Source organism: Mus musculus, chromosome 3 (genome assembly GCF_000001635.26).
Source record: "Mus musculus strain C57BL/6J chromosome 3, GRCm38.p6 C57BL/6J".
NCBI lineage: Eukaryota > Metazoa > Chordata > Mammalia > Rodentia > Muridae > Mus > Mus musculus.
Window position 1 is genome coordinate 65,646,270 of NC_000069.6, and position 14,228 is coordinate 65,660,497.

Below are 14,228 nucleotides of genomic sequence, written 5' to 3' on the forward strand. Positions count from 1 at the left end.
TTTCCGGTGGCTTCAGAAGCTGGACTGATAGGATTTAATCACAACCCCATCACTTACTTTGTGATTATAGAAACTCACTTGATACTCCAGGTCTCAGTTCCCTTGTGGCTAAAACGGAGATAATATTTATCTTTTGGGGTAGGTTTCCTCATGAACCCCTTATAGTCTAGATGAAAATTACAGGAAGGAAAAGACAAGAGAGTTGAGGAGGGTACATTGTCTATGGCTTCCCAAAGTGACCCAGACTGAACTGAACTGGCTCAAGAGCAGCTCACCAGTGTGCTCAGTCCAGTGCTGCAGGAGAGACTGAGCCCTCTCTATATCGCTTCCATTTGGAGATATACTTAGAAGATAGTAAGGCCCAGCTAGCAGCCTGGTATAGATGGTTTAGCTCAGAGGAGCCTTTGAAGCCTTCCTTGGGCTACTAAGATTTGCCTTGCACGTCTCACTATGGCTGCTCCTCCTAGATCTTTTCAGAGCCTGTATTGTTTCCCCTGGGAGTGGTGGTCCTTGATACTGAAATGAAACACGTCTTCCGTCTCACTGTGTCAAAAATCCACTTTAACCCTTCTTACTTTGAAATATATTTATTATTATTTCCCCCTCACCTTTCTAGAATTTGTGACTGCCAAACTAATTTGCAGTAAGAAGCAACTCTGACTGTAGGATAAAATGTCTCAGCTTACTTCTGGATTTGTAAATCCACCAAGACCAACCAATCCCTAAGCTTGAAAACCCACCAATCCCGGTGTTGGTCCCAAGCTCAGGATTTGAAATCCCACCAATCCTCCCCCTGCTCCCCAAGAAACCCTATATAAGCCTGCCTCCTGCTCAGTTCCCTGCTGTTTCTCATGCAGAGGCAGCCATCCTCTTGTGTCACTGCCAATACCCTCCTGTATGAGGTTCCTGGTGGGCTGTGACTTTGTGTCATTTTTTTTTTTTTTGGCCTGGAACTGGCCAGATACCTTTCCCTTCAGAGCTGTAACATGTACATAGAGATGTAATCTGTGGACTGGGGAGACTTTCTCCTTAGAGCTGTAACACTTACACTGATATTTTAATGGTTTGTGATGTGTTCTTCTCTCATTTATGGGGATTTTTCATTCATGAGACTAGCAGATCAGCTTCGGTTCTGTTTGGGTACAGACGTTTCCCCCCTTGTCATCCAAGCCCTGAAACCATCCTACACTGAGAGATTGATAAAGAGAAGAAAGAAGGAAAGAGCACAAAACCAATGTACTCACACAGACATCAGCTAAAGTGTGTTTCTAAAGTAGAGTTCATCTGTCACTTGGCACAGACAAATGGCGTTACCAGACATTGCTGGTCATCTCAGTCATTAGTCATGTTCACTTATGACTGTACATAGACTTGGGGAGGCAAACGGACATTTAGCTCATTGTATCCAGAAAGTATAAAGGCCATAAAATTGCAAGAGTTAGTAAGAGGATGCATATATCTGTGATGGAAACCGGAGTGGTGAGAATAAACATTTTTAAATGAGGAGGAAATGATGAGAGCCGCATGTGTACACAGGACGATGGATTGTTTCACAGAAGGAATGGTTTTGAGGGACAAAGAGAATCAGGCAGCAATTGAAGAGCTGGGCTTTTGCAATCAAGAGTAATCAGCGAGAGATGAGACAAAACGATTAGCACACTGGAAAGCCTGGCCCAGGGGGCGAGCTGATCAGAATCAACACAGATGTCCTTTAGCCTGCGTTAATGCAGGATGACACCAAGAATTTGTTTGTAGACTTAAAGGCTAAGTATGTTTGTGGTAGGCCAAGGCTGGGCCTGTCTGCAAAATAAGAGGAAACCTCCTACATGCTCTGCCCAGGTGTGGATAAGGAAGAGCTGCCACAGGCTGGGCACTGGAGGCCTTTCAAGGTCTAGAATCTAGATATTAGCCTGAATAAAGTTGCTGGCTGGGTAAAGTTTTTGCCTTATATGGTACTATAAATTGTTTCTGGCTGTTAATGTGGTTGGAATTTGAAAGAATGAGCCCACACTTTTGAGCAACCCTGACCTCTCAGGACGTCTCACTCTTCGGCTGCCATGATGGTCAAATTTATGGTCACTCCGTGGAAAACAAAGGGGCAATGGCCAGCCACATCTGCCTTCATCCATGCCTACCTTTGGCCCTACTTCAGTGTGGCTTTGGAAGCCAATCAAAGTAAAGCGTCATTGAACTGAACTCCAAACATCATTCTTGCCCATTCTCTCACCTATACCAGCCTCCGTGGTCTCTATATGTGGTGTGAAAATGCTGCCAGGGAGGCACTTGTTCAAGCCATGAGTGACAGATGTGGCCTGATCGAAACTGCCAAGTGGATAGCAAGTGTGGTTATTATATCTGCGGAGGCCAGTGATTGCTAGCTCAATAGATTTTTTTTTTCAATGATCTATTAGGGAGGAGAAAATGACTACCAGCCTATTTATCAGTAGAGAAGGAACAAATACATCTGATTTAAAAGTTTTCACAGCGATCTAACTCCTATTAGGTACAAGTTAGTTCATTTATTATAAATTTAAGCAGGCTTTTTTTTTTTTTGAGGGGGAGGGGTGTTACATTATACAATGGCAATGAGGATTAAATCCCATGTCCCTCTGTGTGTCTCTCTCTCCCAGGCACACTTGCCTAAGTCTAGGATTCCTTACAGAACTGTTCCATCTACACAATTTTACTCAATTGTGATCCAATCCCAGATAGCTAAGCCACACAGAGAATAGGGACAGGGGTGGGGAGGGCTGCCTTTATAGATATGCAAATCCAGGTGACCTAGTCACCTTCCAAAGGGAGCCAGGTAGAGAGGCAGGCATAAGCTTATCAAGCTAACCCTGGTCTGTACTCTATTGAGCATGTGACTTACATGATAATAACCCTGGGTTAGAGACTGGAGAGACCCTGAGGAGACAGGACATGACCTGACAAGCCTGGCCAAGCAAATTTCTTTTGGCTAGAAATAAAAGGGGTCGCAGTGTATGTGTGTGTGGGGAGGGGGTGGGAGGAGGACTGGGAGAGGGGTGGGGGCTGGGAGTAGTGCTTCTATTTTTTTCCTGCCTCTCCTCTTTACACACGTGAAATACACTCCAATTGTCAATATCATATGCCATTGCAATCTAACGATTCTCCACCCCTACAGAATGAGAGAGGAAACCAGCAATTTGCAAGTCTCCAGCAATGTCCACCTAGTTTGGGGGTGGGGGGAAGCGGGGGGCGGGGCTAGATATTTATTTCACAGATGTGCTTTTACTCTTGTCAAAAGATGGACGCAGATGTCATTGATTACAGTAATGTTTCATTTACAAAAGATTGGGGAAGGGGATGAGCAGCAGTAGCCAAAGAAGAGAAAATAAATAAATAAATAAAAATGTTGGCTAACAAGGGACTCAGTGAGTAAGCTACATAGTGCGGCATGTCCGTGAAAGGTAAAACGTGAATGCCGTGAATGCTGTGACTGTCAAGATATGTGACAAAAGCAAGGCTCCAAAGAACACGTGTGGCAGTTTACACTTGTGTGGAAGTGGGTCCCAGCAACTGCCGACGTTGTTTACACATGGCTAAAACATTGCTGGATGTGAAGCAGAGTTTTCAACCTTCCTTTTTTTTTTTTTTCCTCACTTGTGGAACATTAAGCAGCATGACTTTAGAATCTATTTTAAAAATTAATAAATCAAAATTAAAGCTATGAGATGTATGACAACTCTTTTGACATGCTTGGAGTAATTTGCTTGGTGGGGGGGATGACTTTTGCTAGCAGGGATATGGAGAGCCCTTTGATAAACTCTGGTTAAAGACACCTTTGGGATGTTACATAGTTTTCCAGTATTGTGGTCCCCAAAATTCGTATGTTAAAATTCTAACCTCCAAGGAAAAGGGGTTAGAAGGTGAGACCTTTGATGCGGTGTTGGTACAGGGGGACAGAGCTAACTGTCCTGTCCTTGCACTGGAGGAAGCTTCACTCGGAGGCTTCCTGTCTAAAAGCCAAAAGTCAGGCACTGTTAGATACAGAATCTGCAGGAAATTTAATGGACTTCCCTGCTTCCGGAACTGTGAGAAATAAATATGTTGTTTATAAGTTAGTCCCGTTTATTGTATTTTGTTATAGTCATCTAATGGATTAAGACAGATGGTAAACTCCCCCACCTGTCAGCAAACATCTGTTAGGTACTGTGGAGCTTCCAAATGTTATTAAAATAATTTACAATTGCACAGCAAAGTGGCTCTACTTAACACCGGCAAGCTGTACACTTTCAGGGTGGTAAATTTTATGTCTTCTACCACAACTTTCTTTTGCTGTGGTTTGCTAAGGAAAAACCACTGACCTACATCTTAGCCCTACCACAGTTTCTTTTAAGTAACAAAACAAAACAAAACAAAAGAATTGCCAAAAGAGCTTTTCAATACTTTACCTACAGGAAATGCTCAACTAGCAGCTGGTGAAAGGAACATTGCCATTTGAAGAGCAAAATGAAGAGCATACAGAAGCAAATGAACTCACTGCTGTTTTTAAAACGGGGGTCGGGGGTGTGATGGGGGTACAGGACAGTGTGAGTACTGGCTCTGTAAAAGCTGGGCCCTGACTTCAGCCTTCAGTAATGAATGTGCACACACACAGGCACACATGCACACTCTAAGGCACATGCTCCAAGACAAATGTCAGTAATATATCTGCAGCCTGGGTGATAGGAAGGAACAAAGTTGACTTTGGATCCTAAGTCCTGGGTTCCATTCATGGTTTGGTTTCCATTGTCTGGTTAAGTGATATGATTCCTGAATTGCACAAAGGGAATGATCACATTCTATTTTCTAAGACTGATGATTATTAAAATAAAATAAGTCAAGCCGTGCACTTAGGAAGATGCTGGGCAAATAGTAAGTATTTTCATATGTAGTGAGTCAACAGAGGCATGTAAGTGCAACCTTGAAAAATGGGTAGAAATTTGGTAGCCTGGAAAAAGCCTAAAATAGGGGATTTCTATTTGAAAAATTATTATAACTGAATTACTTGTGCAAGGGAAACCTTGGGATTAATAAGAATTTTCATGAAAATGGTTCAGGGGAATCTTTTAGTAGCCCTTTAATATAGCTCAGAGGCAGTTCAAAGACCTGGTTTTCCTCTGTTGTTTTGTTTCTCTGTTTGATTTATTTCTTTTAACTTCTTATGGCCTTTAATAATCCTCCTCTTCCTTTTCTTTTACAGTGCTGGGATCTAACAAGAGCCTCAGGCGCAGCACTAAGGGTTCTATAAATGAGCTACATCCCAGTCTCTCTCTTTTTTTAAATTTTATTTTAACCTTAAAAGATAGATTATATTATGAGGATCATGGTTATTTTTCTAAGACAGTCTTAGAATGCAATCTGGGTGACCGGAAGGACAGTTTAATGGATAAGAGTATTTGTTGCATGAGCATCAAACCCGAGCTTGGACCCCAGACCCCATGTTTTAAAAAAAAGAAACTGGCATAGCTTTATATGTGCCTATAACTCCAGAGCTGGGTGAGATAGGGGGAGCGAATCACTGGAGCTTGCTGGCCACCAACCTAGCTCCAAGAGCAGGGAGAGAACTACATCTCAGAGGGTACACACACACACACACATACACACACACATACACACAGAGCCTGTAAGAATTCAACTTTTTCAAATTTCAGCATAGTTGCACATTTTTATTTATACGTGTGTGTGTGTGAGAGAGAGAGAGGAATGAACATATGTATATTCACATGCATGAGGTTGCTCTCCACTTTGTTTTTTGAGGCAGTGTCTCTTGCTAAACCCAAAGCTCACCAAACCTGTCTAGTGTAGCCAGCTTGCCCCACGGGTCCCCTGCCTCTTCCTCCTCAGTGTTGGCATTACAGTTGTCTGCATTTCTACTCACTTTCATGTGGGATCTGAGGATCCAAACTCTGGTCCTAACGCTTGATACCATCAACACTGAAGACCTGAGCTTAATCTCAGGCCCGACATGGTGGAAGGAGAGAACTGACTCTTGAAACTTGTTATCTGCCTTCTGTACCTCTATCACAGGTATGCCCCAGAGTCAGACAAATAATTGAATGTAATTTAATTTTTTATAAAAGCAAGGAGAGTCATTAGTCCCACCAGGACATTATTTAAAACAAACAAACACCATGGCATTTGTTTTGGTAGATACCTCTCCTGCATTTATGAGTGAAAAGGAAGATCCATTAGCCATTAACTCTTAGCTACCCACGCATAGAGTCAAACCTGAGAGTTGTAGTGAAACTGAGAACTGTTGTTGGAGGATTTCACTTTAAGATGGGAGCTGAAGAGATGGCTCAGCAGTTAGGAGTGATTGCTGCTCCTCTTGCTACGTTTCTATTGTTGAGAAGAGACACAGTGGCAAGGCAACTTATAAAGGAAATGGTTTAATTAGGCTTACAGTTTCAGAAGGTGAGTCTATGGTCATTACCGTGGGAAGCATGGCAGCAGGCAAGCAGGCATGGAGTAGTAGCTGAGAACTTACATCTTGTTTGCAAGTTCAAGGACCAGTTAGAATTAACTGGAAACCTCAAGGCTCCCCCTCCCTGACACACCTTCTCCAACAAGGCAACACCTCCTAATTCTTTCCAAAAGTTCCATGTGATTTTCATTTCACCTCCTGCTTTCCCCAAAAGCCCTCTGGCTGGCCATCATACTTTTGCAAATTATGGGAATGAAGCCAAAGCTGTGAAGGTTATGTTAATGTTGTCTTAAGACACTGTTTCCTAGGTGATGTGACAGGTCGTGTCTGCGTGTGAGACCCTGTCATGCATACTGGATAGAACTTGACATGTTTCAGATCGTTCAACTTTGTTAGTACGCGATTGTTTATTTTATTTTTATGAAACGTTTTTCTCTTACAGGAAACGAACAGTGCCTGGTTGATTAATGAGGAAGCTGATATCAATGAGAAAAATCAGCTTCCTCATTTAAAATCCTAGTAGGATACTCAACTGCCCAACCCGCAATCCCAGAAGAGGTCTCCTCCTGACCCTGTGCTCCACGGGGTCAGGAGGGCTGAGCAAGGGTAGGATGATGACAGCTAAGGCCCATCCCACGCTGTGTCCCCTCCTCCAAAATGAGAGAGAAGGGAAGGGGCTAGATTACATATGAAGTTTTTTTTTCAAACAGAGAAGTCATTTTCCCTTTGGGCAGAGAAAATGAGGCAGTTGAGAGGAGCCAAAAGACCCCTGGAGTGGGAAAGCAAGCACGTCTAACCTATGACTTAACGCAGGTGAAACACTTAAGGCCTGACAGAGTTAGTGTTTGATTAGTGGATGCTGTTTTAATTAGAACTCTGCGGGCTCCTTTCTAGTTCCAGCTCCTCCATTAATTGTGTGATTGGGGCAAGGGAACACATTTGTCTTGTTCATTGCTGAATCTTTAGACCAAGATTAGGGCCTTGCAAATTATTAGTGCGAGTCTATTGCAGGCAATGATCAAATCTTAGGATCTCAGAACAGTTACGTTTCTTCTAGGTTCCAATGATCTAATCCTGAATCTACTACAAGTCTGAGACTTTGTTTTGGTTCTAACATCAGACAAAAACATTTACAGCCACATTAGCACTTAGTGTTACATATTGAACCCCAATATTCAAAAAGGTCAGTTCACTTAGGACAGCAATATGTAACTCTTCAATCATGTTAGTGCTAATTAATTTTTCTCTTTCCCACACATGCTGGTCAATTCTATTAAGAGCAACAGTACTTTCCCCCTCCCTTTTATGTGTTTTTAGATATTTCATTTGAGTTAATTAAAAGCCTGTGTGTGTGTCCACAGCAACATTACACTTGAGTCTTTTATCTTTACGTTTTAGTCTTTGTAGGGAACAAGTTCAATGTTGTTATGTATTCCCTCCCATTGCTTTGGAAAACAAGCTCTTTCTTACCGAAAAGCGAAACGTTCCTCCAGTTCTTACTACATCAGGACAGAGAAAACAGTCTCAGACTGTCCTGTGGCTGGGACACAAAGCTAAAGAATTGCACTTTTGAAGATGCCTTTGTGTGGCATCATCATATTAAGGAGTTGGCGCACTAATCATAGCACCCACCATCCCATATTCAGCCAGCCAGCGGGCTAATATGCTGCAGACACTCCAGAACATTGCCTGCATAAAACAGTAGGCTGTAGACGGTTCTTATTAGAAAAATATAAACATTTACATTGGACGACGAAAATGAAATCTAAAGACAAACAAATACTTTTAAAACCAAGTAAGTAAAAAAAAAAAAAAAAAAAAAAAAAAAAAAGACAGGACAAAAAAAAAAATTAAACCATCTAAAGCAATTTAAAAGGTACCATGAGAAATATTTCATTTGGGGAAATGACTTCAGCAACTCTCAAAAAGAAGGTTTCTTCGAGACTCAGAAGTCCATTGTGTCCTGCTGTTTCAGTCCACAAGATTCTCTCCTTAGCGTCTGACTTATTTTCCTGTTAAACAGGAACTGGAATTTGAACTTTGCTCTCCAAAAGCCAAAGGCCAACTAATTTAGGAGACGACTCTCAAAATCAATGATGGTTTCTTCTACTTTCATTAGCTCTGTCTACAGTGATTAAAGGATCTGATTTCCAGATAAGCAATGATCCTGATGGCTATTTTTACAAATCACATTAATTTCGATACTCAGATCTGAGCACCGGCAGCATTCCTGAGGCAAGTCTGGATCCATGCAGCATTCCGACCTAGAGTGCTTTTCAAGTTTCCAGCGGAATCCTGTCCAGATGAGTGATGATACCTTTATTGTAGTAGCCTCAAGGTGTGGAAGTTGTTTCCTATGGCTTAGGTATAGCCCAGCCCCTCCATTTGGTTGAAACATCTGCAAATACTTTGTTCATTTCAGAGACATCCGATGGACATGCTGCCATCTGGACTACTTCCTTTTTCCTTATTGCTCACGTAAAGCATGGACGAGCTGGCAGGCACTCATCAAGAGAGAAATGGGGAAGGCCTGGGGACTATACTGCCCAGTAGTTAGTTCTGAAGGGTTTCCTCTCCCTCTTACTTAATAATTGATTCCCTTAAGCCATTATCACTCACAGGGGGGTACTGGGAAAGCAAACAATAGTAACTGTCTCTGTCCTCAAACAAGGACCAATCGACTAAAGGCTGTATTTGTCTCAACGTGATAAATTATATTTACTTGCTCTTAGCAATGAATCATATTTAAAAGCATCTTTTGTGTATGGAGTTCTACGACTGCTTTAATTCCTCCATATCTCTTATTTTCAGTAGCCACAAGGTTTATGGACTACTTCACTCAAACTCTTTGTTCTGTTTCACATTTTTAAAACTACCAAACCTTGAAAGCAACATTCTACAAAGGCTTTTGTAGATGATAACCATTAACATTTAAAACTCCATGGGAAATCAGTAGTAGTGGTTTATATCTGTAACATCTACCCTGAGGAGGCTGAGGCAGGGGAATTGCCATGAATTCAAGACTTGGGTTGTGTAGCAAGGCCTGGTTAAAAAGGTAGAGGTGGGAAGGGAGTTCTAGAGAAATGGCTCAGTGGTTAAGTAAGAGCTTTTGCTGCTCTTGCGGGGGACCAGGGTTTGGTTGCTAGCATCTTCACTGTGGTCTACAGCTCAGTTCCAAGTAGATCTGATGCTTTCTTCTGGTCTCTGTGGGCACCGGGCAAACACATGGTGCACATATGTACAAGCAGACAGACACTCATACATATAAAATAAATTAAGAAAAAAATGAAAATTCACTAAAAGCATCTCTGAGGAATCTTTGCTTGATAAGCAAACGGTGAACGGTGCGATGCACCAATCAGATCCCTTCCTGTGTTTTATTTGCTTTCGGCCTAAATGTCAAATTACAAAACCGACTCCTTAATTACCTGCGGGAACTATTTTTTTAAAAAAGATGTTAATTCAGTTGGATAATTTTATGTTCTCAGAACATGGCATTAATTCCACATATTTTATATATTTATATCATGCACATATTTTAATAAGTTACATAGAAACTCTTCTTTTATGCTAATTAAATCATGAAAAAAATCAAATTAACTGTTCCTGGAGTTGCTAAGCAATAAATTAAACTTTCAAAAAAAGTAGGAGATTTAAGGTGCATTCAGGGTGTGGCCCATCCAGAAAAGATTGCACAAGGTCCTGTTGGGGCTCATCTGTTTGTGTCTTGTTCCCACAGTTTAAAGTAATCAGGTCACTACATCCCCACACAATAGTCTCTGCCACTCATTGTTTGGACTGTGACTCAATGTCAGTAGGCTTCAGAGATGTTTGCAACAGGAAAAAGAAAATACTTTAAACTTAAGGCAAGCTCAAGGTGCAGCAGGTCATGTATCATGCACAGATAGAATCGTCCGATAGCAGATCCCACCAAGTAGTTCAGCCAAAGGATTGAGGCACACTGACTATCATTCCCCAGTGCAACGCATGGCTCAGACATTGGATTGGTAGCTAAGGCTCTTCTGGTTTGCCCTGTCATTGCTCTTTATTGAACGTTCTACACATACTGTCTTGCCTGGGCGGCAATTCATAATGAGACCTTGGAAGGTGACATCGTTCGATGCACAGCTCCATCAGCCTGGGCCCCTGCACATTTCCAGTCCTAATGCCTTCCTCCCCCTCTTTGCAGAGCAACACTATTAAATGCAATTGGGAACTAAATACAAATCAACCAGCAGAAGGAGCAGATTTGTTCCAGAGGACAAATCACTCTGCTGCAAGCCTCGAGGTGCCTTTGTTCACATTATCAAGAGAGACTTCCCTTGTCGGGAGGATGCAAAAGCACACGTCTCTGTCAGACTGGAGATCAGTTCCTATTCGCCTCCTCTCCAGGTGTCAGCATGCAATCCGTAATGTGAACAACAGTGTAGGATCCTGGCCTTAAAGTGACGACAGAGGACATTAAGAAAAATTAGGGTAGCTATGAAGAGAAGAAAGACAGATAGTATCATATGCTTTTTGTTTTGTATTTTAGATTTGACTTTGAACCCAAAGCTCCCCACCCACAGTGCAAGTGTTCCACTACTGAGTCAAATCCTTGCCCTGCTTTATAATTTTCTAAATGGAAGAGATTGGCTACAGTATCTGCTTTCTGATTCCAGTCAAAATTGGCTAACTGCATTGTCTGACGCTTCCGCTCCATTTCAGAAAGCTCCTCTCTGTTGACTGTCCTTTTCTTCTCAAAGGTCCTCTACTGAGAGCTTCAAAAGGAGACAAGATTTTTACATTTACACAAAGATGTGTGCAAGGCATTAGTATTCCTTCCGTGCTTTGCATTTCAATAGAGACCATTTACACATTGAGCAATCGGTTTTGTCTGCAAGACGCCCAACTTTAACAATCCCTCACACAGTCAGTCTCAATGGATTTAATACATTTCTAATCCTAGATACCCGGGCATGAAGCAGCAGAAAAGTATATCAGGAAGGTCTCTTTCCTTTAAGATTCTATGAATCAAAAGACTGATCAAAAACTTGACTGTAAGTCAAATATTTGATGTAATGATATATTCAGCTTCTTATTCCATAAGTCAGTGCTTGATAAACCCTATCAAATAAAATTGACATCACAGTTTTAAACATTATACTTTTTTAGTTTTTTTGAACAGTTTGTAATAATTGAATATATGCCCTCTTTCTATAAACATCTCAAAGCACCTGTGGTAGGTAAAAGTTGCCGCCGCCCTGGAATGCTGGGAGTCTAATTTACACTTTACCAGAGAGGCATGATTCACTTACTGCAGAGCTGCAATCATCAGAGGGTATCCCATACACATTCATTCATTCATTCATTCATCCAAGATTTTATTTTGATGCTGTGTGCTAGGCACTTAGGTTCGTCTTTACTGAAGTCGCATCACGTGAACTCGCATCACGTGAACGTCACATCTGCAGAAGAGTCTTTCGAAATTCCAGGTTGCGATTTTTCATGGTGTTTAATCCTACTTCATAACTGACTGACCTACCAGTGAACTGCTAGTATACTAAGAAGATGCCTGAAGTACAAAACTGCCAGATACACTACTTAGTCTATGTGTAGATGGTAGTCACATGTCTATAACATAAGGCATTCTTGACGTTTTCCTGGCGTAAATGCTAGCGTTTTAAAATGCTTAATTAGAAGTTTCCGCCACGTATTGTTGAGCCTGCTCAAGATGTTCAAGACCGTGAAAAGCTGAATGTAATGGCCTTGTTAGTTAGAAGCTGGAATTTTTTTCCAGTTCATTGTTCTTTTAAGTAATCCGTTTGTACCCATACGCTTAGCTGAATTCATAATTATTTCCTTTGCTAAACCAGGACTCCAGACTTGAGTGCATAAATTAAATTTCACGCACACATCCGAAGGACTGCTTAGCGAAATAGTATAAACAAATTAAAGGCCCCCTTTAATGATCTTTGATTTCCATGATAGTAGTCTTTGAAGTTACCTACTCGGCACAGTGGTTTTTTCAGTGTGACTAGAAAGCTGCCTAATAGAATCCCGCTTGCTAACTCTGCAGGTTGCGCTTTGTGTGGCTTTCTTCCCCCCACTGCCTCACCACTCCCTTGGAATAGTTCTGACGCCTCAGAAGGCCGGAGCCTGGAAGGGGCAGGACCACCCCAGCTCCTGCCACCCGAATCCCGTGGGGCAGCCGTGGCCACCCGGGCAGAGTCTGCGCCGGGTCGGGTGGTGGCTGCGTGACTGGCTGCACTCCCCACCCCGACGCTGTGGTTATGCAAACTGATCTCATCGCTGTTGCTCACGACACGCGCTTCCCGTCGCCTGCACGCGGCGTAACCAGATGCACGCCCCTGGGTCTCAGAGCAGCGAGCCAGAGCTGCAGATAAACCCGGCCAGGTCGCCACGACCTCCCTCGATTCCCTTTGTCATTCCTCAAGTTACCTCCATCCCGCCCCAAAGGTCACAAGGACAGAAACTTCCCCGCCCGATCCTGGTGCTCAGAGATCCTCAGCCCCTCCCCCTGCCCCCTGCACTCGCACAGCTGCCACCCTGTCCCATGTCTACAGGAGCTCCTCCGGGTTTCGGGATCCGTCCTCCCTGCCTGTTCTGTCCTTGTCGCCGACTTGCGTGTGCCTTGCAACTTCCGAGCCGGAAACTTCCTGGCCGGCTAAGGAGCAGGGCACCCCCTCCGGCTAGAGAAGGCGTCCGGAATAGGATTCCTCCGCGGATTACGCGGCGCCATCGGCACGCAAGGCCAGCCTGGGCGGCCAGGAAGCCCCGGGAGCGCACGCGAGCGGCGGCGGGAGGCCCGGGCTTGCGTGACCCGCCGGCTCCCAGCAGCACGCACTTCGTGCTGGGGGCACAGGTGCTGCAGGGCGGAGCCGCCGTCCACTTTACAACCCGGGGACCGCAGTCACGATAGGTTTGTGGGTGGGGCAGCCAGTTCACCGTGTCTTGGTGTTATCGGAACACCGGTAACCTGGGCAGTAAAACCTGCTCAGACAGATGCATTAATCCAGTCGGGAGCCGGAGCTGCTCTGTCAATAGCAATAAGCCGCAGAAACTTTCTAAGGAATGGGTTAGGCCCAGAGGCACAGTTCACAAGTCCCGAGATGTGCTGACAAAGGAAGCAGAACAAGGCAGAGGCGTTGGGATGCAAGTGTTGCTCATTGGAACAAAACTTCATTTCAGAAAACAGTCGTGATCCTTTGGTCTCATCCTTCCCAGAAGCACTCCCCCCCCCCCCCCCCCCCGTGCGCCCATTGCCATAACTGGAGAACTCTTCATTGTGATGACTCAAAAGCTCAAAGGAAATTAAGGGAACACACAGGTTTTAAGAGTGCTGAATCTAAGTAAACTCTTAGGCAAAATTATGTGACCAAAAAGTGTTTTTCATGCAGCTATTTATGGAGATTTGAAGATTTCAGAAGGAAAACATTGACACCCAGTTTAACACAAAACCACTCCATTAAACTGGAAACGTGGAAAACCTCACACCAATCTCCTTTCTGTAACTTTGACTTTGGTGAACTTGTCCCTTTATTCCCCTAGGGTAGCATTAGGGGCCTATGGTGCCCAGTCCCTCATCTCCCATCCCCTCCACACACGCGCATTACTAAGGAAGCAGGGTTCTCCTGGGCTGGCATTAAGTGAACGTAGTTAATGTTTGCCTTCTCCTGCGCACAACTGACCCCTTCCCTGGATTCTGATTCTCCTCTAGCTATGTAATTAGAAGTGTCCGTGTGTCCGGTCTTGCCTTTCCTGGTCCCAAACACTTGGTCAAGAGTTTGACCAAGTT

General features: G+C 43.5%; 1 protein-coding gene and 1 non-coding gene across 2 annotated transcripts in view; both read left to right on the forward strand.

Annotated features, from left to right (window-relative positions):
* Positions 1-13,018: 13,018 nt before the first annotated feature.
* Mir8120 (microRNA 8120) lies at positions 13,019-13,157 on the forward strand. The gene has a single exon (NR_106200.1). It is a non-coding gene; the product is annotated as a microRNA 8120 (primary transcript).
* A 112-nt stretch (positions 13,158-13,269) lies between these two features.
* Positions 13,270-14,228, forward strand: part of Lekr1 (leucine, glutamate and lysine rich 1) — a 176,989-nt gene continuing 176,030 nt past the window's right edge. Inside the window, exon 1 of the mRNA XM_006501847.3 lies at positions 13,270-13,352. The gene's annotated coding sequence lies outside the window, so the exon portion shown is untranslated. The remainder of the gene's footprint in view (positions 13,353-14,228) is intronic.